A 25,997-nucleotide genomic window follows, 5' to 3' on the forward strand; every position below is an offset into this window, starting at 1 on the left:
CGCTCAAACCAAATGTCCTAGAACCAAATTTCCAAATGTAACTACTAGATTGTGATACAATAAACTATTGGGTGAAATTTGGTTGATTTCTGCGCAGCGGTTTGGGAGTTAACATCAAAATTACATTTCTCGGCCGAATCGCGTAGATCTCACTGTGAAAAGGCTTAAATGACTTTTTTTAACTAAGTTTGAGGATTGCGCTCAAACCAAATGTCCTAGAACCAAATTTCCAAGTGTAACTACTAGATTGTGATACAATACACTATTGGGTGAAGTTTGGTTGACTTCTGCGCAGCGGTTTGGAAGTTAACATCAAAATTACATTTCTCGGCCGAATCGCGTAGATCTCACTGTGAAAAGGCTTAAATTAATTTTTTTTTAACTAAGTTTGAGGATTGCGCTCAAACTAAATGTTCTAAACCAAATTTCCAAATGTAACTACTAGATTGTGATACAATACACTATTGGGTGAAGTTTGGTTGACTTCTGCGCAGCGGTTTGGGAGTTAACATCAAAATTACATTTCTCGGCCGAATCGCGTAGATCTCACTGTGAAAAGGCTTAAATGACTTTTTTTTAACTAAGTTTGAGGATTGCGCTCAAACTAAATGTCCTAAACCAAATTTCCAAATGTAACTACTAGATTGTGATACAATACACTTTTGGGTGAAGTTTGGTTTACTTCTGCGCTGCGGTTTGGGAGTTAACATCAAAATTACATTTCTCGGCCGAATCGCGTAGATCTCACTGTGAAAAGGCTTAAATGACTTTTTTTAACTAAGTTTGAGGATTGCGCTCAAACCAAATGTCCTAGAACCAAATTTCCAAGTGTAACTACTAGATTGTGATACAATACACTATTGGGTGAAGTTTGGTTGACTTCTGCGCAGCGGTTTGGGAGTTAACATCAAAATTACATTTCTCGGCCGAATCGCGTAGATCTCACTGTGAAAAGGCTTAAATTACTTTTTTTTAACTAAGTTTGAGGATTGCGCTCAAACTAAATGTCCTAAACCAAATTTCCAAATGTAACTACTAGATTGTGATACAATACACTATTGGGTGAAGTTTGGTTGACTTCTGCGCAGCGGTTTGGGAGTTAACATCAAAATTACATTTCTCGGCCGAATCGCGTAGATCTCACTGTGAAAAGGCTTAAATGACTTTTTTTTTAACTAAGTTTGAGGATTGCGCTCAAACTAAATGTCCTAAACCAAATTTCCAAATGTAACTACTAGATTGTGATACAATACACTTTTGGGTGAAGTTTGGTTTACTTCTGCGCAGCGGTTTGGGAGTTAACATCAAAATTACATTTCTCGGCCGAATCGCGTAGATCTCGCTGTGAAAAGGCTTAAATGACTTTTTTTAACTAAGTTTGAGGATTGCGCTCAAACCAAATGTCCTAGAACCAAATTTCCAAATGTAACTACTAGATTGTGATACAATACACTATTGGGTGAAGTTTGGTTGACTTCTGCGCAGCGGTTTGGGAGTTAACATCAAAATTACATTTCTCGGACGAATCGCGTAGATCTCACTGTGAAAAGGCTTAAATGACTTTTTTTTAACTAAGTTTGAGGATTGCCCTCAAACCAAATGTCCTAGAACCAAATTTCCAAGTGTAACTACTAGATTGTGATAAAATACACTATTGGGTGAAGTTTGGTTGACTTCTGCGCTGCGGTTTGGGAGTTAACATCAAAATTACATTTCTCGGCCGAATCGCGTAGATCTCACTGTGAAAAGGCTTAAATGACTTTTTTTAACTAAGTTTGAGGATTGCGCCCAAACCAAATGTCCTAGAACCAAATTTCCAAGTGTAACTACTAGATTGTGATACAATACACTATTGGGTGAAGTTTGGTTGACTTCTGCGCAGCGGTTTGGGAGTTAACATCAAAATTACATTTCTCGGCCGAATCGCGTAGATCTCACTGTGAAAAGGCTTAAATTACTTTTTTTTAACTAAGTTTGAGGATTGCGCTCAAACTAAATGTCCTAAACCAAATTTCCAAATGTAACTACTAGATTGTGATACAATACACTATTGGGTGAAGTTTGGTTGACTTCTGCGCAGCGGTTTGGGAGTTAACATCAAAATTACATTTCTCGGCCGAATCGCGTAGATCTCACTGTGAAAAGGCTTAAATGACTTTTTTTTAACGAAGTTTGAGGATTGCGCTCAAACAAAATGTCCTAAACCAAATTTCCAAATGTAACTACTAGATTGTGATACAATACACTTTTGGGTGAAGTTTGGTTTACTTCTGCGCAGCGGTTTGGGAGTTAACATCAAAATTACATTTCTCGGCCGAATCGCGTAGATCTCGCTGTGAAAAGGCTTAAATGACTTTTTTTTAACTAAGTTTGAGGATTGCGCTCAAACCAAATGTCCTAGAACCAAATTTCCAAGTGTAACTACTAGATTGTGATACAATACACTATTGGGTGAAGTTTGGTTGACTTCTGCGCAGCGGTTTGGGAGTTAACATCAAAATTACATTTCTCGGCCGAATCGCGTAGATCTCGCTGTGAAAAGGCTTAAATGACTTTTTTTTAACTAAGTTTGAGGATTGCGCTCAAACCAAATGTCCTAGAACCAAATTTCCAAATGTAATTACTAGATTGTGATACAATACACTATTGGGTGAAGTTTGGTTGACTTCTGCGCTGCGGTTTGGGAGTTAACATCAAAATTACATTTCTCGGCCGAATCGCGTAGATCTCACTGTGAAAAGGCTTAAATGACTTTTTTTAAATAAGTTTGAGGATTGCGCTCAAACCAAATGTCCTAGAACCAAATTTCCAAGTGTAACTACTAGATTGTGATACAATACACTATTGGGTAAAGTTTGGTTGACTTCTGCGCAGCGGTTTGGGAGTTAACATCAAAATTACATTTCTCGGCCGAATCGCGTAGATCTCACTGTGAAAAGGCTTAAATTACTTTTTTTTAACTAAGTTTGAGGATTGCGCTCAAACTAAATGTCCTAAACCAAATTTCCAAATGTAACTACTAGATTGTGATACAATACACTATTGGGTGAAGTTTGGTTGACTTCTGCGCAGCGGTTTGGGAGTTAACATCAAAATTACATTTCTCGGCCGAATCGCGTAGATCTCACTGTGAAAAGGCTTAAATGACTTTTTTTTAACTAAGTTTGAGGATTGCGCTCAAACTAAATGTCCTAAACCAAATTTCCAAATGTAACTACTAGATTGTGATACAATACACTTTTGGGTGAAGTTTGGTTTACTTCTGCGCAGCGGTTTGGGAGTTAACATCAAAATTACATTTCTCGGCCGAATCGCGTAGATCTCGCTGTGAAAAGGCTTAAATGACTTTTTTTTAACTAAGTTTGAGGATTGCGCTCAAACCAAATGTCCTAGAACCAAATTTCCAAGTGTAACTACTAGATTGTGATACAATACACTATTGGGTGAAGTTTGGTTGACTTCTGCGCAGCGGTTTGGGAGTTAACATCAAAATTACATTTCTCGGCCGAATCGCGTAGATCTCGCTGTGAAAAGGCTTAAATGACTTTTTTTTAACTAAGTTTGAGGATTGCGCTCAAACCAAATGTCCTAGAACCAAATTTCCAAATGTAACTACTAGATTGTGATACAATACACTATTGGGTGAAGTTTGGTTGACTTCTGCGCAGCGGTTTGGGAGTTAACATCAAAATTACATTTCTGGGTCGAATCACGTAGATCTAACTGTGAAAAGGCTTAAATGACTTTTTTTAACTAAGTTTGAGGATTGCGCTCAAACCAAATGTCCTAGAACCAAATTTCCAAATGTAACTACTAGATTGTGATACAATACACTATTGGGTGAAGTTTGGTTGACTTTTGCGCAGCGGTTTGGGAGTTAACATCAAAATTACATTTCTCGGCCGAATCGCGTAGATCTCACTGTGAAAAGGCTTAAATGACTTTTTTAACTAAGTTTGAGGATTGCGCTCAAACCAAATGTCCTTGAACCAAATTTCCAAATGTAACTACTAGATTGTGATAAAATACACTATTGGGTGAAGTTTGGTTGACTTCTGCGCAGCGGTTTGGGAGTTAACATCAAAATTACATTTCTCGGCCGAATCGCGTAGATCTCACTGTGAAAAGGCTTAAATGACTTTTTTTAACTAAGTTTGAGGATTGCGCTCAAACCAAATGTGACAACTAGATTGTGATACAATACACTATTGGGTGAAGTTTGGTTGACTTCTGCGCAGCGGTTTGGGAGTTAACATCAAAATTACATTTCTCGGCCGAATCCCGTAGATCTCACTGTGAAAAGGCTTAAATGACTTTTTTTAACTAAGTTTGAGGATTGCGCTCAAACCAAATGTCCTAGAACCAAATTTCCAAATGTGACAACTAGATTGTGATACAATACACTATTGGGTGAAGTTTGGTTGACTTCTGCGCAGCGGTTTAGGAGTTAACATCAAAATTACATTTCTCGGCCGAATCGCATTGAACTCACTGTGAAAAGGCATTAATGACTTTTTTTTTAACTAAGTTTGAGGATTGCGCTCAAACCAAATGTCCTAGAACCAAATTTCCAAATGTAACTACTAGATTGTGATACAATACACTATTGGGTGAAGTTTGGTTGACTTCTGCGCAGCGGTTTGGGAGTTAACATCAAAATTACATTTCTCGGCCGAATCGCGTAGATCTCACTGTGAAAAGGCTTAAATGACTTTTTTTTTACTGTTTGAGGATTGCGCTCAAATCAAATGTCCTAGAACCAAATTTCCAAATGTTAATACTAGATTGTGATACAATACACTATTGGGTGAAGTTTGTTTGACTTCTGCGCAGCGGTTTGGGAGTTAACATCAAAACTACATTTCTCGGCCGAACCGCGTAGATCTCACTGTGAAAAGGCTTAAATGACTTTTTTTAACTGTTTTAGGATTGCGCTCAAACCAAATGTCCTAGAACCAAATTTCCAAATGTAACTACTAGATTGTGATACAATACACTATTGGGTGAAGTTTGGTTGACTTCTGCGCAGCGGTTTGGGAGTTAACATCAAAATTACATTTCTCGGTCGAATCACGTAGATCTAACTGTGAAAAGGCTTAAATGACTTTTTTTAACTAAGTTTGAGGATTGCGCTCAAACCAAATGTCCTAGAACCAAATTTCCAAATGTAACTACTAGATTGTGATACAATACACTATTGGGTGAAGTTTGGTTGACTTCTGCGCAGCGGTTTGGGAGTTAACATCAAAATTACATTTCTCGGCCGAATCGCGTAGATCTCACTGTGAAAAGGCTTAAATGACTTTTTTAACTAAGTTTGAGGATTGCGCTCAAACCAAATGTCCTTGAACCAAATTTCCAAATGTAACTACTAGATTGTGATAAAATACACTATTGGGTGAAGTTTGGTTGACTTCTGCGCAGCGTTTTGGGAGTTAACATCAAAATTACGTTTCTCGGCCGAATCGCATTGAACTCACTGTGAAAAGGCATAAATGACTTTTTTTAAACTAAGTTTGAGGATTGCGCTCAAACCAAATGTCCTAGAACCAAATTTCCAAATGTAACTACTAGATTGTGATACAATACACTATTGGGTGAAGTTTGGTTGACTTCTGCGCAGCGGTTTGGGAGTTAACATCAAAATTACATTTCTCGGCCGAATCGCGTAGATCTCACTGTGAAAAGGCTTAAATGACTTTTTTTTTACTGTTTGAGGATTGCGCTCAAACCAAATGTCCTAGAATCAAATTTCCAAATGTTAATACTAGATTGTGATACAATACACCATTGGGTGAAGTTTGATTTACTTCTGCGCAGCGGTTTGGGCGTTAACATCAAAATTACATTTCTCGGCCGAATAGCGTAGATCTCACTGTGAAAAGGCTTAAATGACTTTTTTTAACTAAGTTTGAGGATTGCGCTCAAACCAAATGTCCTAGAACCAAATTTCCAAATGTAACTACTAGATTGTGATACAATAAACTATTGGGTGAAATTTGGTTGATTTCTGCGCAGCGGTTTGGGAGTTAACATCAAAATTACATTTCTCGGCCGAATCGCGTATATCTCACTGTGAAAAGGCTTAAATGACTTTTTTAACTAAGTTTGAGGATTGCGCTCAAACCAAATGTCCTAGAACCAAATTTCCAAATGTAACTACTAGATTGTGATACAATACACTATTGGTTGAAGTTTGGTTGACTTCTGCGCAGCGGTTTGGGAGTTAACATCAAAATTACATTTCTCGGACGAATCGCGTAGATCTCACTGTGAAAAGGCTTAAATGACTTTTTTTTAACTAAGTTTGAGGATAGCCCTTAAACCAAATGTCCTAGAACCAAATTTCCAAGTGTAACTACTAGATTGTGATATAATACACTATTGGGTGAAGTTTGGTTGACTTCTGCGCTGCGGTTTGGGAGTTAACATCAAAATTACATTTCTCGGCCGAATCGCGTAGATCTCACTGTGAAAAGGCTTAAATGACTTTTTTTAACTAAGTTTGAGGATTGCGCTCAAACCAAATGTCCTAGAACCAAATTTCCAAGTGTAACTACTAGATTGTGATACAATACACTATTGGGTGAAGTTTGGTTGACTTCTGCGCAGCGGTTTGGGAGTTAACATCAAAATTACATTTCTCGGCCGAATCGCGTAGATCTCACTGTGAAAAGGCTTAAATTACTTTTTTTTAACTAAGTTTGAGGATTGCGCTCAAACTAAATGTCCTAAACCAAATTTCCAAATGTAACTACTAGATTGTGATACAATACACTATTGGGTGAAGTTTGGTTGACTTCTGCGCAGCGGTTTGGGAGTTAACATCAAAATTACATTTCTCGGCCGAATCGCGTAGATCTCACTGTGAAAAGGCTTAAATGACTTTTTTTTAACTAAGTTTGAGGATTGCGCTCAAACTAAATGTCCTAAACCAAATTTCCAAATGTAACTACTAGATTGTGATACAATACACTATTGGGTGAAGTTTGGTTGACTTCTGCGCAGCGGTTTGGGAGTTAACATCAAAATTACATTTCTCGGCCGAATCGCGTAGATCTCACTGTGAAAAGGCTTAAATGACTTTTTTAACTAAGTTTGAGGATTGCGCTCAAACCAAATGTCCTTGAACCAAATTTCCAAATGTAACTACTAGATTGTGATAAAATACACTATTGGGTGAAGTTTGGTTGACTTCTGCGCAGCGGTTTGGGAGTTAACATCAAAATTACATTTCTCGGCCGAATCGCGTAGATCTCACTGTGAAAAGGCTTAAATGACTTTTTTTTTACTGTTTGAGGATTGCGCTCAAACCAAATGTCCTAGAACCAAATTTCCAAATGTTAATACTAGATTGTGATACAATACACCATTGGGTGAAGTTTGATTTACTTCTGCGCAGCGGTTTGGGCGTTAACATCAAAATTACATTTCTCGGCCGAATAGCGTAGATCTCACTGTGAAAAGGCTTAAATGACTTTTTTTAACTAAGTTTGAGGATTGCGCTCAAACCAAATGTCCTAGAACCAAATTTCCAAGTGTAACTACTAGATTGTGATATAATACACTATTGGGTGAAGTTTGTTTGACTTCTGCGCAGCGGTTTGGGAGTTACCATCAAAACTACATTTCTCGGCCGAACCGCGTAGATCTCACTGTGAAAAGGCTTAAATGACTTTTTTTAACTAAGTTTGAGGATTGCGCTCAAACCAAATGTCCTAGAACCAAATTTCCAAATGTGACAACTAGATTGTGATACAATACACTATTGGGTGAAGTTTGGTTGACTTCTGCGCAGCGGTTTAGGAGTTAACATCAAAATTACATTTCTCGGCCGAATCGCATTGAACTCACTGTGAAAAGGCATTAATGACTTTTTTTTTAACTAAGTTTGAGGATTGCGCTCAAACCAAATGTCCTAGAACCAAATTTCCAAATGTAACTACTAGATTGTGATACAATACACTATTGGGTGAAGTTTGGTTGACTTCTGCGCAGCGGTTTGGGAGTTAACATCAAAATTACATTTCTCGGCCGAATCGCGTAGATCTCACTGTGAAAAGGCTTAAATGACTTTTTTTTTACTGTTTGAGGATTGCGCTCAAATCAAATGTCCTAGAACCAAATTTCCAAATGTTAATACTAGATTGTGATACAATACACTATTGGGTGAAGTTTGTTTGACTTCTGCGCAGCGGTTTGGGAGTTAACATCAAAACTACATTTCTCGGCCGAACCGCGTAGATCTCACTGTGAAAAGGCTTAACTGACTTTTTTTAACTGTTTTAGGATTGCGCTCAAACCAAATGTCCTAGAACCAAATTTCCAAATGTAACTACTAGATTGTGATACAATACACTATTGGGTGAAGTTTGGTTGACTTCTGCGCAGCGGTTTGGGAGTTAACATCAAAATTACATTTCTCGGTCGAATCACGTAGATCTAACTGTGAAAAGGCTTAAATGACTTTTTTTAACTAAGTTTGAGGATTGCGCTCAAACCAAATGTCCTAGAACCAAATTTCCAAATGTAACTACTAGATTGTGATACAATACACTATTGGGTGAAGTTTGGTTGACTTCTGCGCAGCGGTTTGGGAGTTAACATCAAAATTACATTTCTCGGCCGAATCGCGTAGATCTCACTGTGAAAAGGCTTAAATGACTTTTTTAACTAAGTTTGAGGATTGCGCTCAAACCAAATGTCCTTGAACCAAATTTCCAAATGTAACTACTAGATTGTGATAAAATACACTATTGGGTGAAGTTTGGTTGACTTCTGCGCAGCGTTTTGGGAGTTAACATCAAAATTACGTTTCTCGGCCGAATCGCATTGAACTCACTGTGAAAAGGCATAAATGACTTTTTTTAAACTAAGTTTGAGGATTGCGCTCAAACCAAATGTCCTAGAACCAAATTTCCAAATGTAACTACTAGATTGTGATACAATACACTATTGGGTGAAGTTTGGTTGACTTCTGCGCAGCGGTTTGGGAGTTAACATCAAAATTACATTTCTCGGCCGAATCGCGTAGATCTCACTGTGAAAAGGCTTAAATGACTTTTTTTTTACTGTTTGAGGATTGCGCTCAAACCAAATGTCCTAGAACCAAATTTCCAAATGTTAATACTAGATTGTGATACAATACACCATTGGGTGAAGTTTGATTTACTTCTGCGCAGCGGTTTGGGCGTTAACATCAAAATTACATTTCTCGGCCGAATAGCGTAGATCTCACTGTGAAAAGGCTTAAATGACTTTTTTTAACTAAGTTTGAGGATTGCGCTCAAACCAAATGTCCTAGAACCAAATTTCCAAATGTAACTACTAGATTGTGATACAATAAACTATTGGGTGAAATTTGGTTGATTTCTGCGCAGCGGTTTGGGAGTTAACATCAAAATTACATTTCTCGGCCGAATCGCGTATATCTCACTGTGAAAAGGCTTAAATGACTTTTTTAACTAAGTTTGAGGATTGCGCTCAAACCAAATGTCCTAGAACCAAATTTCCAAATGTAACTACTAGATTGTGATATAATACACTATTGGGTGAAGTTTGGTTGACTTCTGCGCTGCGGTTTGGGAGTTAACATCAAAATTACATTTCTCGGCCGAATCGCGTAGATCTCACTGTGAAAAGGCTTAAATGACTTTTTTTAACTAAGTTTGAGGATTGCGCTCAAACCAAATGTCCTAGAACCAAATTTCCAAGTGTAACTACTAGATTGTGATACAATACACTATTGGGTGAAGTTTGGTTGACTTCTGCGCAGCGGTTTGGGAGTTAACATCAAAATTACATTTCTCGGCCGAATCGCGTAGATCTCACTGTGAAAAGGCTTAAATTACTTTTTTTTAACTAAGTTTGAGGATTGCGCTCAAACTAAATGTCCTAAACCAAATTTCCAAATGTAACTACTAGATTGTGATACAATACACTATTGGGTGAAGTTTGGTTGACTTCTGCGCAGCGGTTTGGGAGTTAACATCAAAATTACATTTCTCGGCCGAATCGCGTAGATCTCACTGTGAAAAGGCTTAAATGACTTTTTTTTAACTAAGTTTGAGGATTGCGCTCAAACTAAATGTCCTAAACCAAATTTCCAAATGTAACTACTAGATTGTGATACAATACACTATTGGGTGAAGTTTGGTTGACTTCTGCGCAGCGGTTTGGGAGTTAACATCAAAATTACATTTCTCGGCCGAATCGCGTAGATCTCACTGTGAAAAGGCTTAAATGACTTTTTTAACTAAGTTTGAGGATTGCGCTCAAACCAAATGTCCTTGAACCAAATTTCCAAATGTAACTACTAGATTGTGATAAAATACACTATTGGGTGAAGTTTGGTTGACTTCTGCGCAGCGTTTTGGGAGTTAACATCAAAATTACGTTTCTCGGCCGAATCGCATTGAACTCACTGTGAAAAGGCATAAATGACTTTTTTTAAACTAAGTTTGAGGATTGCGCTCAAACCAAATGTCCTAGAACCAAATTTCCAAATGTAACTACTAGATTGTGATACAATACACTATTGGGTGAAGTTTGGTTGACTTCTGCGCAGCGGTTTGGGAGTTAACATCAAAATTACATTTCTCGGCCGAATCGCGTAGATCTCACTGTGAAAAGGCTTAAATGACTTTTTTTTTACTGTTTGAGGATTGCGCTCAAACCAAATGTCCTAGAACCAAATTTCCAAATGTTAATACTAGATTGTGATACAATACACCATTGGGTGAAGTTTGATTTACTTCTGCGCAGCGGTTTGGGCGTTAACATCAAAATTACATTTCTCGGCCGAATAGCGTAGATCTCACTGTGAAAAGGCTTAAATGACTTTTTTTAACTAAGTTTGAGGATTGCGCTCAAACCAAATGTCCTAGAACCAAATTTCCAAATGTAACTACTAGATTGTGATACAATAAACTATTGGGTGAAATTTGGTTGATTTCTGCGCAGCGGTTTGGGAGTTAACATCAAAATTACATTTCTCGGCCGAATCGCGTATATCTCACTGTGAAAAGGCTTAAATGACTTTTTTAACTAAGTTTGAGGATTGCGCTCAAACCAAATGTCCTAGAACCAAATTTCCAAATGTAACTACTAGATTGTGATACAATACACTATTGGGTGAAGTTTGGTTGACTTCTGCGCAGCGGTTTGGGAGTTAACATCAAAATTACATTTCTCGGACGAATCGCGTAGATCTCACTGTGAAAAGGCTTAAATGACTTTTTTTTAACTAAGTTTGAGGATAGCCCTTAAACCAAATGTCCTAGAACCAAATTTCCAAGTGTAACTACTAGATTGTGATATAATACACTATTGGGTGAAGTTTGGTTGACTTCTGCGCTGCGGTTTGGGAGTTAACATCAAAATTACATTTCTCGGCCGAATCGCGTAGATCTCACTGTGAAAAGGCTTAAATGACTTTTTTTAACTAAGTTTGAGGATTGCGCTCAAACCAAATGTCCTAGAACCAAATTTCCAAGTGTAACTACTAGATTGTGATACAATACACTATTGGGTGAAGTTTGGTTGACTTCTGCGCAGCGGTTTGGGAGTTAACATCAAAATTACATTTCTCGGCCGAATCGCGTAGATCTCACTGTGAAAAGGCTTAAATTACTTTTTTTTAACTAAGTTTGAGGATTGCGCTCAAACTAAATGTCCTAAACCAAATTTCCAAATGTAACTACTAGATTGTGATACAATACACTATTGGGTGAAGTTTGGTTGACTTCTGCGCAGCGGTTTGGGAGTTAACATCAAAATTACATTTCTGGGTCGAATCACGTAGATCTAACTGTGAAAAGGCTTAAATGACTTTTTTTAACTAAGTTTGAGGATTGCGCTCAAACCAAATGTCCTAGAACCAAATTTCCAAATGTAACTACTAGATTGTGATACAATACACTATTGGGTGAAGTTTGGTTGACTTTTGCGCAGCGGTTTGGGAGTTAACATCAAAATTACATTTCTCGGCCGAATCGCGTAGATCTCACTGTGAAAAGGCTTAAATGACTTTTTTAACTAAGTTTGAGGATTGCGCTCAAACCAAATGTCCTTGAACCAAATTTCCAAATGTAACTACTAGATTGTGATAAAATACACTATTGGGTGAAGTTTGGTTGACTTCTGCGCAGCGGTTTGGGAGTTAACATCAAAATTACATTTCTCGGCCGAATCGCGTAGATCTCACTGTGAAAAGGCTTAAATGACTTTTTTAACTAAGTTTGAGGATTGCGCTCAAACCAAATGTCCTTGAACCAAATTTCCAAATGTAACTACTAGATTGTGATAAAATACACTATTGGGTGAAGTTTGGTTGACTTCTGCGCAGCGTTTTGGGAGTTAACATCAAAATTACGTTTCTCGGCCGAATCGCATTGAACTCACTGTGAAAAGGCATAAATGACTTTTTTTAAACTAAGTTTGAGGATTGCGCTCAAACCAAATGTCCTAGAACCAAATTTCCAAATGTAACTACTAGATTGTGATACAATACACTATTGGGTGAAGTTTGGTTGACTTCTGCGCAGCGGTTTGGGAGTTAACATCAAAATTACATTTCTCGGCCGAATCGCGTAGATCTCACTGTGAAAAGGCTTAAATGACTTTTTTTTTACTGTTTGAGGATTGCGCTCAAACCAAATGTCCTAGAATCAAATTTCCAAATGTTAATACTAGATTGTGATACAATACACCATTGGGTGAAGTTTGATTTACTTCTGCGCAGCGGTTTGGGCGTTAACATCAAAATTACATTTCTCGGCCGAATAGCGTAGATCTCACTGTGAAAAGGCTTAAATGACTTTTTTTAACTAAGTTTGAGGATTGCGCTCAAACCAAATGTCCTAGAACCAAATTTCCAAATGTAACTACTAGATTGTGATACAATAAACTATTGGGTGAAATTTGGTTGATTTCTGCGCAGCGGTTTGGGAGTTAACATCAAAATTACATTTCTCGGCCGAATCGCGTATATCTCACTGTGAAAAGGCTTAAATGACTTTTTTAACTAAGTTTGAGGATTGCGCTCAAACCAAATGTCCTAGAACCAAATTTCCAAATGTAACTACTAGATTGTGATACAATACACTATTGGTTGAAGTTTGGTTGACTTCTGCGCAGCGGTTTGGGAGTTAACATCAAAATTACATTTCTCGGACGAATCGCGTAGATCTCACTGTGAAAAGGCTTAAATGACTTTTTTTTAACTAAGTTTGAGGATAGCCCTTAAACCAAATGTCCTAGAACCAAATTTCCAAGTGTAACTACTAGATTGTGATATAATACACTATTGGGTGAAGTTTGGTTGACTTCTGCGCTGCGGTTTGGGAGTTAACATCAAAATTACATTTCTCGGCCGAATCGCGTAGATCTCACTGTGAAAAGGCTTAAATGACTTTTTTTAACTAAGTTTGAGGATTGCGCTCAAACCAAATGTCCTAGAACCAAATTTCCAAGTGTAACTACTAGATTGTGATACAATACACTATTGGGTGAAGTTTGGTTGACTTCTGCGCAGCGGTTTGGGAGTTAACATCAAAATTACATTTCTCGGCCGAATCGCGTAGATCTCACTGTGAAAAGGCTTAAATTACTTTTTTTTAACTAAGTTTGAGGATTGCGCTCAAACTAAATGTCCTAAACCAAATTTCCAAATGTAACTACTAGATTGTGATACAATACACTATTGGGTGAAGTTTGGTTGACTTCTGCGCAGCGGTTTGGGAGTTAACATCAAAATTACATTTCTCGGCCGAATCGCGTAGATCTCACTGTGAAAAGGCTTAAATGACTTTTTTTTAACTAAGTTTGAGGATTGCGCTCAAACTAAATGTCCTAAACCAAATTTCCAAATGTAACTACTAGATTGTGATACAATACACTATTGGGTGAAGTTTGGTTGACTTCTGCGCAGCGGTTTGGGAGTTAACATCAAAATTACATTTCTCGGCCGAATCGCGTAGATCTCACTGTGAAAAGGCTTAAATGACTTTTTTAACTAAGTTTGAGGATTGCGCTCAAACCAAATGTCCTTGAACCAAATTTCCAAATGTAACTACTAGATTGTGATAAAATACACTATTGGGTGAAGTTTGGTTGACTTCTGCGCAGCGGTTTGGGAGTTAACATCAAAATTACATTTCTCGGCCGAATCGCGTAGATCTCACTGTGAAAAGGCTTAAATGACTTTTTTTTTACTGTTTGAGGATTGCGCTCAAACCAAATGTCCTAGAACCAAATTTCCAAATGTTAATACTAGATTGTGATACAATACACCATTGGGTGAAGTTTGATTTACTTCTGCGCAGCGGTTTGGGCGTTAACATCAAAATTACATTTCTCGGCCGAATAGCGTAGATCTCACTGTGAAAAGGCTTAAATGACTTTTTTTAACTAAGTTTGAGGATTGCGCTCAAACCAAATGTCCTAGAACCAAATTTCCAAGTGTAACTACTAGATTGTGATATAATACACTATTGGGTGAAGTTTGTTTGACTTCTGCGCAGCGGTTTGGGAGTTACCATCAAAACTACATTTCTCGGCCGAACCGCGTAGATCTCACTGTGAAAAGGCTTAAATGACTTTTTTTAACTAAGTTTGAGGATTGCGCTCAAACCAAATGTCCTAGAACCAAATTTCCAAATGTGACAACTAGATTGTGATACAATACACTATTGGGTGAAGTTTGGTTGACTTCTGCGCAGCGGTTTAGGAGTTAACATCAAAATTACATTTCTCGGCCGAATCGCATTGAACTCACTGTGAAAAGGCATTAATGACTTTTTTTTTAACTAAGTTTGAGGATTGCGCTCAAACCAAATGTCCTAGAACCAAATTTCCAAATGTAACTACTAGATTGTGATACAATACACTATTGGGTGAAGTTTGGTTGACTTCTGCGCAGCGGTTTGGGAGTTAACATCAAAATTACATTTCTCGGCCGAATCGCGTAGATCTCACTGTGAAAAGGCTTAAATGACTTTTTTTTTACTGTTTGAGGATTGCGCTCAAATCAAATGTCCTAGAACCAAATTTCCAAATGTTAATACTAGATTGTGATACAATACACTATTGGGTGAAGTTTGTTTGACTTCTGCGCAGCGGTTTGGGAGTTAACATCAAAACTACATTTCTCGGCCGAACCGCGTAGATCTCACTGTGAAAAGGCTTAACTGACTTTTTTTAACTGTTTTAGGATTGCGCTCAAACCAAATGTCCTAGAACCAAATTTCCAAATGTAACTACTAGATTGTGATACAATACACTATTGGGTGAAGTTTGGTTGACTTCTGCGCAGCGGTTTGGGAGTTAACATCAAAATTACATTTCTCGGTCGAATCACGTAGATCTAACTGTGAAAAGGCTTAAATGACTTTTTTTAACTAAGTTTGAGGATTGCGCTCAAACCAAATGTCCTAGAACCAAATTTCCAAATGTAACTACTAGATTGTGATACAATACACTATTGGGTGAAGTTTGGTTGACTTCTGCGCAGCGGTTTGGGAGTTAACATCAAAATTACATTTCTCGGCCGAATCGCGTAGATCTCACTGTGAAAAGGCTTAAATGACTTTTTTAACTAAGTTTGAGGATTGCGCTCAAACCAAATGTCCTTGAACCAAATTTCCAAATGTAACTACTAGATTGTGATAAAATACACTATTGGGTGAAGTTTGGTTGACTTCTGCGCAGCGTTTTGGGAGTTAACATCAAAATTACGTTTCTCGGCCGAATCGCATTGAACTCACTGTGAAAAGGCATAAATGACTTTTTTTAAACTAAGTTTGAGGATTGCGCTCAAACCAAATGTCCTAGAACCAAATTTCCAAATGTAACTACTAGATTGTGATACAATACACTATTGGGTGAAGTTTGGTTGACTTCTGCGCAGCGGTTTGGGAGTTAACATCAAAATTACATTTCTCGGCCGAATCGCGTAGATCTCACTGTGAAAAGGCTTAAATGACTTTTTTTTTACTGTTTGAGGATTGCGCTCAAACCAAATGTCCTAGAACCAAATTTCCAAATGTTAATACTAGATTGTGATACAATACACCATTGGGTGAAGTTTGATTTACTTCTGCGCAGCGGTTTGGGCGTTAACATCAAAATTACATTTCTCGGCCGAATAGCGTAGATCTCACTGTGAAAAGGCTTAAATGACTTTTTTTAACTAAGTTTGAGGATTGCGCTCAAACCAAATGTCCTAGAACCAAATTTCCAAATGTAACTACTAGATTGTGATACAATAAACTATTGGGTGAAATTTGGTTGATTTCTGCGCAGCGGTTTGGGAGTTAACATCAAAATTACATTTCTCGGCCGAATCGCGTATATCTCACTGTGAAAAGGCTTAAATGACTTTTTTAACTAAGTTTGAGGATTGCGCTCAAACCAAATGTCCTAGAACCAAATTTCCAAATGTAACTACTAGATTGTGATATAATACACTATTGGGTGAAGTTTGGTTGACTTCTGCGCTGCGGTTTGGGAGTTAACATCAAAATTACATTTCTCGGCCGAATCGCGTAGATCTCACTGTGAAAAGGCTTAAATGACTTTTTTTAACTAAGTTTGAGGATTGCGCTCAAACCAAATGTCCTAGAACCAAATTTCCAAGTGTAACTACTAGATTGTGATACAATACACTATTGGGTGAAGTTTGGTTGACTTCTGCGCAGCGGTTTGGGAGTTAACATCAAAATTACATTTCTCGGCCGAATCGCGTAGATCTCACTGTGAAAAGGCTTAAATTACTTTTTTTTAACTAAGTTTGAGGATTGCGCTCAAACTAAATGTCCTAAACCAAATTTCCAAATGTAACTACTAGATTGTGATACAATACACTATTGGGTGAAGTTTGGTTGACTTCTGCGCAGCGGTTTGGGAGTTAACATCAAAATTACATTTCTCGGCCGAATCGCGTAGATCTCACTGTGAAAAGGCTTAAATGACTTTTTTTTAACTAAGTTTGAGGATTGCGCTCAAACTAAATGTCCTAAACCAAATTTCCAAATGTAACTACTAGATTGTGATACAATACACTATTGGGTGAAGTTTGGTTGACTTCTGCGCAGCGGTTTGGGAGTTAACATCAAAATTACATTTCTCGGCCGAATCGCGTAGATCTCACTGTGAAAAGGCTTAAATGACTTTTTTAACTAAGTTTGAGGATTGCGCTCAAACCAAATGTCCTTGAACCAAATTTCCAAATGTAACTACTAGATTGTGATAAAATACACTATTGGGTGAAGTTTGGTTGACTTCTGCGCAGCGTTTTGGGAGTTAACATCAAAATTACGTTTCTCGGCCGAATCGCATTGAACTCACTGTGAAAAGGCATAAATGACTTTTTTTAAACTAAGTTTGAGGATTGCGCTCAAACCAAATGTCCTAGAACCAAATTTCCAAATGTAACTACTAGATTGTGATACAATACACTATTGGGTGAAGTTTGGTTGACTTCTGCGCAGCGGTTTGGGAGTTAACATCAAAATTACATTTCTCGGCCGAATCGCGTAGATCTCACTGTGAAAAGGCTTAAATGACTTTTTTTTTACTGTTTGAGGATTGCGCTCAAACCAAATGTCCTAGAACCAAATTTCCAAATGTTAATACTAGATTGTGATACAATACACCATTGGGTGAAGTTTGATTTACTTCTGCGCAGCGGTTTGGGCGTTAACATCAAAATTACATTTCTCGGCCGAATAGCGTAGATCTCACTGTGAAAAGGCTTAAATGACTTTTTTTAACTAAGTTTGAGGATTGCGCTCAAACCAAATGTCCTAGAACCAAATTTCCAAATGTAACTACTAGATTGTGATACAATAAACTATTGGGTGAAATTTGGTTGATTTCTGCGCAGCGGTTTGGGAGTTAACATCAAAATTACATTTCTCGGCCGAATCGCGTATATCTCACTGTGAAAAGGCTTAAATGACTTTTTTAACTAAGTTTGAGGATTGCGCTCAAACCAAATGTCCTAGAACCAAATTTCCAAATGTAACTACTAGATTGTGATACAATACACTATTGGGTGAAGTTTGGTTGACTTCTGCGCAGCGGTTTGGGAGTTAACATCAAAATTACATTTCTCGGACGAATCGCGTAGATCTCACTGTGAAAAGGCTTAAATGACTTTTTTTTAACTAAGTTTGAGGATAGCCCTTAAACCAAATGTCCTAGAACCAAATTTCCAAGTGTAACTACTAGATTGTGATATAATACACTATTGGGTGAAGTTTGGTTGACTTCTGCGCTGCGGTTTGGGAGTTAACATCAAAATTACATTTCTCGGCCGAATCGCGTAGATCTCACTGTGAAAAGGCTTAAATGACTTTTTTTAACTAAGTTTGAGGATTGCGCTCAAACCAAATGTCCTAGAACCAAATTTCCAAGTGTAACTACTAGATTGTGATACAATACACTATTGGGTGAAGTTTGGTTGACTTCTGCGCAGCGGTTTGGGAGTTAACATCAAAATTACATTTCTCGGCCGAATCGCGTAGATCTCACTGTGAAAAGGCTTAAATTACTTTTTTTTAACTAAGTTTGAGGATTGCGCTCAAACTAAATGTCCTAAACCAAATTTCCAAATGTAACTACTAGATTGTGATACAATACACTATTGGGTGAAGTTTGGTTGACTTCTGCGCAGCGGTTTGGGAGTTAACATCAAAATTACATTTCTGGGTCGAATCACGTAGATCTAACTGTGAAAAGGCTTAAATGACTTTTTTTAACTAAGTTTGAGGATTGCGCTCAAACCAAATGTCCTAGAACCAAATTTCCAAATGTAACTACTAGATTGTGATACAATACACTATTGGGTGAAGTTTGGTTGACTTTTGCGCAGCGGTTTGGGAGTTAACATCAAAATTACATTTCTCGGCCGAATCGCGTAGATCTCACTGTGAAAAGGCTTAAATGACTTTTTTAACTAAGTTTGAGGATTGCGCTCAAACCAAATGTCCTTGAACCAAATTTCCAAATGTAACTACTAGATTGTGATAAAATACACTATTGGGTGAAGTTTGGTTGACTTCTGCGCAGCGGTTTGGGAGTTAACATCAAAATTACATTTCTCGGCCGAATCGCGTAGATCTCACTGTGAAAAGGCTTAAATGACTTTTTTTTACTAAGTTTGAGGATTGCGCTCAAACCAAATGTCCTAGAACCAAATTTCCAAATGTGACAACTAGATTGTGATACAATACACTATTGGGTGAAGTTTGGTTGACTTCTGCGCAGCGGTTTGGGAGTTAACATCAAAATTACATTTCTCGGCCGAATCGCGTAGATCTCACTGTGAAAAGGCTTAAATGACTTTTTTTAACTAAGTTTGAGGATTGCGCTCAAACCAAATGTCCTAGAACCAAATTTCCAAATGTGACAACTAGATTGTGATACAATACACTATTGGGTGAAGTTTGGTTGACTTCTGCGCAGCGGTTTGGGAGTTAACATCAAAATTACATTTCTCGGCCGAATCGCATTGAACTCACTGTGAAAAGGCATTAATGACTTTTTTTTTAACTAAGTTTGAGGATTGCGCTCAAACCAAATGTCCTAGAACCAAATTTCCAAATGTAACTACTAGATTGTGATACAATACACTATTGGGTGAAGTTTGGTTGACTTCTGCGCAGCGGTTTGGGAGTTAACATCAAAATTACATTTCTCGGCCGAATCGCGTAGATCTCACTGTGAAAAGGCTTAAATGACTTTTTTTTTACTGTTTGAGGATTGCGCTCAAACCAAATGTCCTAGAACCAAATTTCCAAATGTTAATACTAGATTGTGATACAATACACTATTGGGTGAAGTTTGGTTGACTTCTGCGCAGCGGTTTGGGAGTTAACATCAAAACTACATTTCTCGGCCGAACCGCGTAGATCTCACTGTGAAAAGGCTTAAATGACTTTTTTTAACTAAGTTTGAGGATTGCGCTCAAACCAAATGTCCTAGAACCAAATTTCCAAATGTGACAACTAGATTGTGATACAATACACTATTGGGTGAAGTTTGGTTGACTTCTGCGCAGCGGTTTAGGAGTTAACATCAAAATTACATTTCTCGGCCGAATCGCATTGAACTCACTGTGAAAAGGCATTAATGACTTTTTTTTTAACTAAGTTTGAGGATTGCGCTCAAACCAAATGTCCTAGAACCAAATTTCCAAATGTAACTACTAGATTGTGATACAATACACTATTGGGTGAAGTTTGGTTGACTTCTGCGCAGCGGTTTGGGAGTTAACATCAAAATTACATTTCTCGGCCGAATCGCGTAGATCTCACTGTGAAAAGGCTTAAATGACTTTTTTTTTACTGTTTGAGGATTGCGCTCAAATCAAATGTCCTAGAACCAAATTTCCAAATGTTAATAATAGATTGTGATACAATACACTATTGGGTGAAGTTTGTTTGACTTCTGCGCAGCGGTTTGGGAGTTAACATCAAAACTACATTTCTCGGCCGAACCGCGTAGATCTCACTGTGAAAAGGCTTAAATGACTTTTTTTAACTGTTTTAGGATTGCGCTCAAACCAAATGTCCTAGAACCAAATTTCCAAATGTAACTACTAGATTGTGATACAATACACTATTGGGTGAAGTTTGGTTGACTTCTGCGCAGCGGTTTGGGAGTTAACATCAAAATTACATTTCTCGGTCGAATCACGTAGATCTAACTGTGAAAAGGCTTAAATGACTTTTTTTAACTAAGTTTGAGGATTGCGCTCAAACCAAATGTCCTAGAACCAAATTTCCAAATGTAACTACTAGATTGTGATACAATACACTATTGGGTGAAGTTTGGTTGACTTCTGCGCAGCGGTTTGGGAGTTAACATCAAAATTACATTTCTCGGCCGAATCGCGTAGATCTCACTGTGAAAAGGCTTAAATGACTTTTTTAACTAAGTTTGAGGATTGCGCTCAAACCAAATGTCCTTGAACCAAATTTCCAAATGTAACTACTAGATTGTGATAAAATACACTATTGGGTGAAGTTTGGTTGACTTCTGCGCAGCGTTTTGGGAGTTAACATCAAAATTACGTTTCTCGGCCGAATCGCATTGAACTCACTGTGAAAAGGCATAAATGACTTTTTTTAAACTAAGTTTGAGGATTGCGCTCAAACCAAATGTCCTAGAACCAAATTTCCAAATGTAACTACTAGATTGTGATACAATACACTATTGGGTGAAGTTTGGTTGACTTCTGCGCAGCGGTTTGGGAGTTAACATCAAAATTACATTTCTCGGCCGAATCGCGTAGATCTCACTGTGAAAAGGCTTAAATGACTTTTTTTTTACTGTTTGAGGATTGCGCTCAAACCAAATGTCCTAGAACCAAATTTCCAAATGTTAATACTAGATTGTGATACAATACACCATTGGGTGAAGTTTGATTTACTTCTGCGCAGCGGTTTGGGCGTTAACATCAAAATTACATTTCTCGGCCGAATAGCGTAGATCTCACTGTGAAAAGGCTTAAATGACTTTTTTTAACTAAGTTTGAGGATTGCGCTCAAACCAAATGTCCTAGAACCAAATTTCCAAATGTAACTACTAGATTGTGATACAATAAACTATTGGGTGAAATTTGGTTGATTTCTGCGCAGCGGTTTGGGAGTTAACATCAAAATTACATTTCTCGGCCGAATCGCGTATATCTCACTGTGAAAAGGCTTAAATGACTTTTTTAACTAAGTTTGAGGATTGCGCTCAAACCAAATGTCCTAGAACCAAATTTCCAAATGTAACTACTAGATTGTGATATAATACACTATTGGGTGAAGTTTGGTTGACTTCTGCGCTGCGGTTTGGGAGTTAACATCAAAATTACATTTCTCGGCCGAATCGCGTAGATCTCACTGTGAAAAGGCTTAAATGACTTTTTTTAACTAAGTTTGAGGATTGCGCTCAAACCAAATGTCCTAGAACCAAATTTCCAAGTGTAACTACTAGATTGTGATACAATACACTATTGGGTGAAGTTTGGTTGACTTCTGCGCAGCGGTTTGGGAGTTAACATCAAAATTACATTTCTCGGCCGAATCGCGTAGATCTCACTGTGAAAAGGCTTAAATTACTTTTTTTTAACTAAGTTTGAGGATTGCGCTCAAACTAAATGTCCTAAACCAAATTTCCAAATGTAACTACTAGATTGTGATACAATACACTATTGGGTGAAGTTTGGTTGACTTCTGCGCAGCGGTTTGGGAGTTAACATCAAAATTACATTTCTCGGCCGAATCGCGTAGATCTCACTGTGAAAAGGCTTAAATGACTTTTTTTTAACTAAGTTTGAGGATTGCGCTCAAACTAAATGTCCTAAACCAAATTTCCAAATGTAACTACTAGATTGTGATACAATACACTATTGGGTGAAGTTTGGTTGACTTCTGCGCAGCGGTTTGGGAGTTAACATCAAAATTACATTTCTCGGCCGAATCGCGTAGATCTCACTGTGAAAAGGCTTAAATTACTTTTTTTTAACTAAGTTTGAGGATTGCGCTCAAACTAAATGTCCTAAACCAAATTTCCAAATGTAACTACTAGATTGTGATACAATACACTATTGGGTGAAGTTTGGTTGACTTCTGCGCAGCGGTTTTGGAGTTAACATCAAAATTACATTTCTCGGCCGAATCGCGTAGATCTCACTGTGAAAAGGCTTAAATGACTTTTTTAACTAAGTTTGAGGATTGCGCTCAAACCAAATGTCCTTGAACCAAATTTCCAAATGTAACTACTAGATTGTGATACAATACACTATTGGGTGAAGTTTGGTTGACTTCTGCGCAGCGGTTTAGGAGTTAACATCAAAATTACATTTCTCGGCCGAATCGCATTGAACTCACTGTGAAAAGGCATTAATGACTTTTTTTTTAACTAAGTTTGAGGATTGCGCTCAAACCAAATGTCCTAGAACCAAATTTCCAAATGTAACTACTAGATTGTGATACAATACACTATTGGGTGAAGTTTGGTTGACTTCTGCGCAGCGGTTTGGGAGTTAACATCAAAATTACATTTCTCGGCCGAATCGCGTAGATCTCACTGTGAAAAGGCTTAAATGACTTTTTTTTTACTGTTTGAGGATTGCGCTCAAATCAAATGTCCTAGAACCAAATTTCCAAATGTTAATAATAGATTGTGATACAATACACTATTGGGTGAAGTTTGTTTGACTTCTGCGCAGCGGTTTGGGAGTTAACATCAAAACTACATTTCTCGGCCGAACCGCGTAGATCTCACTGTGAAAAGGCTTAAATGACTTTTTTTAACTGTTTTAGGATTGCGCTCAAACCAAATGTCCTAGAACCAAATTTCCAAATGTAACTACTAGATTGTGATACAATACACTATTGGGTGAAGTTTGGTTGACTTCTGCGCAGCGGTTTGGGAGTTAACATCAAAATTACATTTCTCGGTCGAATCACGTAGATCTAACTGTGAAAAGGCTTAAATGACTTTTTTTAACTAAGTTTGAGGATTGCGCTCAAACCAAATGTCCTTGAACCAAATTTCCAAATGTAACTACTAGATTGTGATAAAATACACTATTGGGTGAAGTTTGGTTGACTTCTGCGCAGCGTTTTGGGAGTTAACATCAAAATTACGTTTCTCGGCCGAATCGCATTGAACTCACTGTGAAAAGGCATAAATGACTTTTTTTAAACTAAGTTTGAGGATTGCGCTCAAACCAAATGTCCTAGAACCAAATTTCCAAATGTAACTACTAGATTGTGATACAATACACTATTGGGTGAAGTTTGGTTGACTTCTGCGCAGCGGTTTGGGAGTTAACATCAAAATTACATTTCTCGGCCGAATCGCGTAGATCTCACTGTGAAAAGGCTTAAATGACTTTTTTTTTACTGTTTGAGGATTGCGCTCAAACCAAATGTCCTAGAACCAAATTTCCAAATGTTAATACTAGATTGTGATACAATACACCATTGGGTGAAGTTTGATTTACTTCTGCGCAGCGGTTTGGGCGTTAACATCAAAATTACATTTCTCGGCCGAATAGCGTAGATCTCACTGTGAAAAGGCTTAAATGACTTTTTTTAACTAAGTTTGAGGATTGCGCTCAAACCAAATGTCCTAGAACCAAATTTCCAAATGTAACTACTAGATTGTGATACAATAAACTATTGGGTGAAATTTGGTTGATTTCTGCGCAGCGGTTTGGGAGTTAACATCAAAATTACATTTCTCGGCCGAATCGCGTATATCTCACTGTGAAAAGGCTTAAATGACTTTTTTTAACTAAGTTTGAGGATTGCGCTCAAACCAAATGTCCTAGAACCAAATTTCCAAATGTAACTACTAGATTGTGATACAATACACTATTGGGTGAAGTTTGGTTGACTTCTGCGCAGCGGTTTGGGAGTTAACATCAAAATTACATTTCTCGGACGAATCGCGTAGATCTCACTGTGAAAAGGCTTAAATGACTTTTTTTTAACTAAGTTTGAGGATTGCGCTCAAACTAAATGTCCTAAACCAAATTTCCAAATGTAACTACTAGATTGTGATACAATACACTATTGGGTGAAGTTTGGTTGACTTCTGCGCAGCGGTTTGGGAGTTAACATCAAAATTACATTTCTCGGCCGAATCGCGTAGATCTCACTGTGAAAAGGCTTAAATGACTTTTTTAACTAAGTTTGAGGATTGCGCTCAAACCAAATGTCCTTGAACCAAATTTCCAAATGTAACTACTAGATTGTGATAAAATACACTATTGGGTGAAGTTTGGTTGACTTCTGCGCAGCGTTTTGGGAGTTAACATCAAAATTACGTTTCTCGGCCGAATCGCATTGAACTCACTGTGAAAAGGCATAAATGACTTTTTTTAAACTAAGTTTGAGGATTGCGCTCAAACCAAATGTCCTAGAACCAAATTTCCAAATGTAACTACTAGATTGTGATACAATACACTATTGGGTGAAGTTTGGTTGACTTCTGCGCAGCGGTTTGGGAGTTAACATCAAAATTACATTTCTCGGCCGAATCGCGTAGATCTCACTGTGAAAAGGCTTAAATGACTTTTTTTTTACTGTTTGAGGATTGCGCTCAAACCAAATGTCCTAGAACCAAATTTCCAAATGTTAATACTAGATTGTGATACAATACACCATTGGGTGAAGTTTGATTTACTTCTGCGCAGCGGTTTGGGCGTTAACATCAAAATTACATTTCTCGGCCGAATAGCGTAGATCTCACTGTGAAAAGGCTTAAATGACTTTTTTTAACTAAGTTTGAGGATTGCGCTCAAACCAAATGTCCTAGAACCAAATTTCCAAATGTAACTACTAGATTGTGATACAATAAACTATTGGGTGAAATTTGGTTGATTTCTGCGCAGCGGTTTGGGAGTTAACATCAAAATTACATTTCTCGGCCGAATCGCGTATATCTCACTGTGAAAAGGCTTAAATGACTTTTTTTAACTAAGTTTGAGGATTGCGCTCAAACCAAATGTCCTAGAACCAAATTTCCAAATGTAACTACTAGATTGTGATACAATACACTATTGGGTGAAGTTTGGTTGACTTCTGCGCAGCGGTTTGGGAGTTAACATCAAAATTACATTTCTCGGACGAATCGCGTAGATCTCACTGTGAAAAGGCTTAAATGACTTTTTTTTAACTAAGTTTGAGGATAGCCCTTAAACCAAATGTCCTAGAACCAAATTTCCAAGTGTAACTACTAGATTGTGATATAATACACTATTGGGTGAAGTTTGGTTGACTTCTGCGCTGCGGTTTGGGAGTTAACATCAAAATTACATTTCTCGGCCGAATCGCGTAGATCTCACTGTGAAAAGGCTTAAATGACTTTTTTTAACTAAGTTTGAGGATTGCGCTCAAACCAAATGTCCTAGAACCAAATTTCCAAGTGTAACTACTAGATTGTGATACAATACACTATTGGGTGAAGTTTGGTTGACTTCTGCGCAG

The sequence above is a fragment of the Corythoichthys intestinalis genome, chromosome 13 (assembly GCF_030265065.1).
Source record: "Corythoichthys intestinalis isolate RoL2023-P3 chromosome 13, ASM3026506v1, whole genome shotgun sequence".
NCBI lineage: Eukaryota > Metazoa > Chordata > Actinopteri > Syngnathiformes > Syngnathidae > Corythoichthys > Corythoichthys intestinalis.